Here is a 6,161-nt window from a genome sequence, read left to right on the forward strand (position 1 = left end):
TCAGGTCCGGACCTGAAGCGGGATAAACCCCAGTATAAAAGCGGCATTATAGAACCAGTGAAGGAAAGTGAGAGAGGGTGACAGAGAAAGGGAGAGATAGACAGACAGATAGACAGACAGAGGGAGAGGGGCAGACAGAGAGAGTGTGAGAGAAAGAGAAGAGCATGCGCCCGAGAGGTGAGATCGAGATTACAAGCAAAAAGACGAGAGAGAGAGATTGGATCGAAAGCTCACCACTCAGAACGAGAAGGAGAGAGAAGAGGAGAGAGAGAGAGAGGACAGAGACAAGACAGACAGAGACAGAGGCACAGAGACAAGAGACAGGACAGAGACAGAGACAGAGACAGAGACAGAGACAGAGAAGGGAGGGGGAGGAGGGAGAGAGAAAGAGAGAGAGAGAGAGAGAGAGAGGGAGAGAGAGAGAGAAATAGAGCGTGAAAGAGGGGAAGCAAGAGTGCCCTAAACAAATAGAGAGTGAGATAAGAGGGGAGTGGTAGGGGAGTTGAGAGAAAAGATCTAGGGTGAGAGATTAGTAAATTCGAGACACATTCGACTCGAGACATGGACGGTGGTGTGGTGTGGTGTGGTGTGGTGTGGTGTGGTGTGGTGTGGTGTGGTGTGGTGTGATGTGATGTGGCGTGGATCGTGTGGTGTAGTTTGTGTGATGTGGTGTGGTGTGAGATAGTAACAGACATTATTCTCATTTGACTACTCATTCACGAATCGCATACACCTTGCAATAACCATCCTTACTGCGACATGTGCATCATGTGTGCCAGCTCAACAAGCAGTCGATATCTCAACTTGGAAGAGGAGCACGTTACAAGTACGTGAATACGTACAACATAGCAGAGCAGAGAGTATGCAGCTTAGAGAGGATATGGAATGTACACGCGCACCTACCCTAAAATCCAACAGCCAAAGAGTGGCATCTGCTGGCCACACCCACTACTGGAATACATGCGTTCAGATATACAGTATATTTCAGTTGATGGCCAAATATTACTCATACGGCGGAGTGCCACTCCCAGTGCCAACAATTGTCACGATAAACTGTGGGATTCTTTGCCTTATAGCAACCCACCATGGTAACGGACGTTTACCACCTTCAACCCTAAACTACGTATCACATGTTATTTATACTTTAAGTATGCAGACACCACATCTGAGACACACTCAAGGTGTACGGTACTGGGCTCAGCGATGGATGGGAGGTCGAGACAGTTATGCTGGTTTCAGAGTGGGGCTCGGCCTTATATAAGGAAGGACTGGGGATCTGGCGGTGAGCTTTCAAGGCAGGGCGACACCAAAGAGGGGAGGTGCCAAGGCAGACAGATTTCAATGCGGGTAGATGCTAAAGCAGGGAGACTCCAAGGTGGGTAGGAGTCCTGGATGGATCACCATTCACACCACCTCACATATTCTAACCGCTGGTTATATTGAAGTAAAAGCTGTTTCCCTGAGATCTAAGTTTTCAGCTAGCTTTCCGTCTACTGTGGCACATACTTAGCTATGTGCATTCTGTTGCAATGACTCATGCCATGTAACAAACGTAGATACATGAATCTCAATAATAAATTATCAAGACTATTATTTAAACTACAACAGGCGACTGCATGAATAATGTATGCATTCTCAAAAGCAGAGTATCACAGCAATCATCTACCCAGGAAAGGAGCTTTTGAAGCTCTGTTTTGCCTATTCCCCTCTTGCTAGACACCATACATATGCACATTGATTGATCACTGTCTCTCACATCTGTTACATAGCTAAAGGGCTTCAATCGGTGTCTGTCTGGCTGCACTTCTATTCTAAGCAATTGACTCTAATTTTACACTGCAGCATAATTTACCAATATTGTATTGAAATCTGTTGATTTTATGACAAACAAATTATAATCAAATATAGCTACATTTTACAAGCATGCTACATTGAAAGTCTAATGTTAAAATCAATATCAAGAAAGTGGGTTTTGATGTTACAGCAGGTAGGTGCTGAGACAGATTTACATGTAGATCTATACATGTATACATACATGTCCACCATGGACCATGCCAGGGTGTATCTTCCATTATAGACATCAGAATAAATAAATCCACTATTTACATGCCACTTATAGTTACCTTTCATGACAATAACAGTTCTCAGTTATAGATGCACTGTGCAGAGCTAGGGTGTGCGAATCAGCTGATCTTCAATGTCCTATCACGTGAGTTGGACCTATTCACATCAACCTATAATTTTAATAACAAATATATCACATACACGTGCATATGAGTGTTCTGACACATAAAGGTATACTAGTATATAAATAAAACCTTGTCAAAAATCAAAGAGCTACAACGTCTAATAATTAAGAAGTGCAACCTAATAATCAAATATTCAAATCTATATTTTTATAGTTTGCAGTAAAACCAGAAATATAGCAAAAAATACATTTGTTTATGTTTAGTAGATCCATTACGTACACTCTTTTTTAAAGTACCACATGTCATGTCTTGTGAAATATAACAAGCAAGAAACATGGCATAAAAAATACAATGTCATCTTTAAAAAAGTTATCTGGGACAGAATTATTGTCTCAGAATCAGATAATTCTAATTTTTTTTTATCTGGGACAGGATTTTTTGGGCTGTGCCAAAACCCAACGACGTTTCTGCATCAATCCGGGGACTAACGGGGCCACCAACCAACTCGGCATCACATGCAGGCACTTAGAACGTTTCAATAATAAAAAATGATGGTGAATAAACATGACATTTATAAATTTTGCTACCACAGTCTTAATGTTTCTCAACTCTCTTTCACCTATTATTAGTAATAATTTCCTGTAAATGCTGTTCAAATGCTCCTTAGCAACACACAATTTCACCCCACTCACTCCACTATGCTCAAACAACAGAAATATAGAGTTCTCTATATTTCTGTTGATTGTGCACAGCGGCATGCATTGCACTTGCAGTGAGATTGCGTGGGGTCTCAACAGAGCATTTGAATGGCATTTACAGAAAATTATTAGTCGATAGAGAATACATGAACATTGAGACTTTTGTAGTAAATACATTTCGTATATATTTACAATCATTTTATTGTTGAAACATTCCAAGCTAGTGCCTGTGGCTGTGCGCGGCACGGCAACATTATCTAGCAAGGCCATGTTTGGGACTCCTGCATCCGCAATATGTTTTCGCATATGACATATGTGCTACTATAGCTCTAGTACTATAGCCCGCATACAGTTGCCGCAGGGCTATAGTACATTCTATTATGAATGCTCGGGACCAACTCATTCACGGTTACTCGCGGCTATAAAACGTCTGTGGTAGGCAATTAATGGCTCTTATCCGAAGTGAATATGTCTTAAGTTATATCAGCTACTAAAATTTAACTTCTAACTATCGTTGAAATGGTCTACTTGCGGCATTTCTTGTGAACGAACATTATTTACGAACTTCAAACAGCCATTTTTGGTGGCGCCAGTCAGCGGAATCTATGTATTTCCGCACGTGGAGGGGTGGGCGGGTTGTGTTGGTTGTGGACAAAAACATTGTTGTTGTCAAGTAACAAATTAAGCGATCAAAAAAGATTGTAATATTAGTTTTGTCATGAAAGATGAACAAATTACTATGATTAATTTGTTACTTGACAACATTTTTGTCCACAACCAACAGAACCCGCCCACCCCTCCACGTGCAGAAATACATAGTTCCCGCTGAGTGGCTTTGCTAGAGCTAATTAATGTGCTACACTAATCTGGGGTGCTAAAGCCCGGCGCACATTGCCGAACATTTTGCTCAAGAGCATTATCGTAGCAATGTTCCATGAAATGTTCGGCAATGTGCGGTGAAAAAAGTCGCCGAACATTTGTTCCGAACAATGTTTCTGAAGATCGGAAATGTTTGATATCTCGAACATATTGTTCGTCGAATGTTCGTCAATGTGCGCTGAATGTCGAACAATTCTAGGAACATTTGTAAAGTAGTAACCAATAGCAGCACGATATGTGGTCACATGATTTTTGGGACCAATCATGCGCCGATCACGTGACTCTTTACAACACAGCTACTAGACGGCTCCAGGAGGTTATTCGCTGCAAAATGTTCGGCAATGTGCGCTCATGCAGCAATTGTTCAACTGCACATTGCCAGACAAAAACATTTGTTCGGACGAACATTTGTTCGGGAAAATGTTCGGCAATATGCGCCAGGCTTAAACTAGGCGCCTGGGCCTCTTGGCTTGGTTTATCTACCAAAGGTAAATCCTTGCACGGTGGCAACACGAGATCAGATTGGGACGGCGACCTCAGTACTAGTAGTAGGTGACATACACTAGCCTAGAGTAGTACTATAGTAGCCACAAGTTCCCTTCTCGCTTAACACTACGTGTATTACGATGTATGTACGATATATAACACGGTATAACAGTCGGAGAGCCTGGTCGGTTTAGCCTAGTAGTAGTAGTAAGTAGTAGGTGACATACACTAACAAACCTAGTATAATAGTAGCACAAGTACACTGACCTGTGCTAGTGATAGTGCCACTAGTGGTATAGCCAGTATAGTACGTGCAAGGCATGGTACTGTCGCTCATAGGCTCTATGTCCCCAGGGTTACGGTACTGCCTGAACGTACCATGGGTAGGCCTACGGTCCGGTATACCGGAACGTACCCTGGTAACTATATTTGATATGGTTAGGGTTAGGGACAGGGTATAGGGTTAGGGTTAGGGTTACGGAGTAGGCGTAGCTAGACGACTCCCTAGACTCGTTAGTGGAGTACGAGTAGGCGAGGTACGGTCCGGCATATTAGATAGTACCAGGGTACGTTCCGGCAGTACCCTGGGGGACATATAGACCCTCTCAGCGGTACTGTCTGATACAATGTGAATGTGAATGTGAGATACCTATGGAGTAGCCTCTAGTACTATAGCCCGCGGATCGCTGCCTCAGGCTATGGAGATACCCAGCCCGCTGCCCACGCCGCAAACACTGAAACAGCCGTCGACTAAAACGTGGGGATTAGGTCAAACATAACAAATGCGGAATGCCCCCGAACCGATCACTCTTTGGTGTCACAATGTAATCTATACGTTACTGTAAACATACCTGTCAGGGTCCAAAGAAATATATCATATGTGCCTCAAGTACGTAACTGCAACAAGGAATCGACTACACCTTGCTAGTGACTACTCTGTACTCACTAGTGATTCGTCACTGACGTGACGGCGCTAGACCTATGGCTAGACACACAGAGCACGTGATACATTTCTTGCCTATAATTGGCTAACTAAATCACGAGACGTCACACAGCATGTCAGCCCCCTGAAGCCGGTGTCTTGTTTTGAATTGAAGACTCTCTGTGAGTGTAATATCTATCATTAGCGTGTTATCTTTGGTTTTATATCTATGCATAGTTTGTATTGTAACGAAAATGTTTTAATTTTGCTGTTAGTTTGGCAACTCTATGTGTAAATCACCGATCATGATCTAACTTGAACCGTGGGTGTGTTGTTTAGATGAATTTGTCATGTCATTGTCTTGAGTCTAAACCATCTGCACTGTCTTTAATTGTTTACTCGCACTAGTCTGGAATGTATTTATTTATTTTGTATAACATAGGTTTTTCCAAGTCTATTAATTAATTATCCACGTTATGTTCATGGTGTAAATTTAATGTGCAGAGCTAGCCCGACCAGGCTGTGCGACGGATTGTCTATTCTAACCCTAGCAATACCGTTTCTTGGAGCTAGTGCAGAGCATGATGATGATCATAGAGGCTAGTATATTATTAGATACAATAATCATGTAGCCCAACATGGCAACAAGAGTAGCTACTAGAGTTACAGTTACAGGCACTTGAGCTGATAGGGTCTATGTCCCCCAGGATACCGCCGGAACGTACCCTGGTAACTATCTAGCTGATATGGTTAGGGTTAGTGTTAGGGTTAGAGTTATACCGGTCCGGTATACCGGAACGTACCCTGGTAACTATCTAGCTGATATCAGATATGGTTAGGGTTAGTGTTAGGGTTAGAGTTATACCGGTCCGGTATACCGGAACGTACCCTGGTAACTATCTAGCTGATATCAGATATGGTTAGGGTTAGTGTTAGGGTTAGAGTTATACCGGTCCGGTATACCGGAACGTACCCTGGTAACTATCT

General features: G+C 42.7%; 2 protein-coding genes across 3 annotated transcripts in view; one reads left to right on the forward strand and one right to left on the reverse strand.

Moving 5' to 3' along the window:
* Nucleotides 1-5,204, reverse strand: part of LOC106817184 (piezo-type mechanosensitive ion channel component 1-like) — a 20,541-nt gene extending 15,337 nt beyond the window's left edge. Inside the window, exons 1-2 of the mRNA XM_014821849.1 lie at nucleotides 5,104-5,204; nucleotides 2,124-2,234 (exon numbers count right to left, since the gene is read on the reverse strand). The gene's annotated coding sequence lies outside the window, so the exon portion shown is untranslated. The remainder of the gene's footprint in view (nucleotides 1-2,123; nucleotides 2,235-5,103) is intronic.
* A 96-nt stretch (nucleotides 5,205-5,300) lies between these two features.
* Nucleotides 5,301-6,161, forward strand: part of LOC106817129 (dipeptidyl peptidase 3-like) — a 15,097-nt gene continuing 14,236 nt past the window's right edge. Inside the window, exon 1 of one of the 2 annotated variants that reach the window (XM_014821779.1) lies at nucleotides 5,301-5,356. The gene's annotated coding sequence lies outside the window, so the exon portion shown is untranslated. Of the gene's footprint in view, nucleotides 5,357-5,396; nucleotides 5,501-6,161 lie in introns of those variants that run through there. The other variant, XM_014821787.1, reaches the window with a different exon arrangement.

The sequence above is a fragment of the Priapulus caudatus genome, unplaced genomic scaffold, assembly GCF_000485595.1.
Source record: "Priapulus caudatus unplaced genomic scaffold, Priapulus_caudatus-5.0.1 Scaffold34, whole genome shotgun sequence".
In the NCBI taxonomy this organism is placed as follows: domain Eukaryota; kingdom Metazoa; phylum Priapulida; class Priapulimorpha; order Priapulimorphida; family Priapulidae; genus Priapulus; species Priapulus caudatus.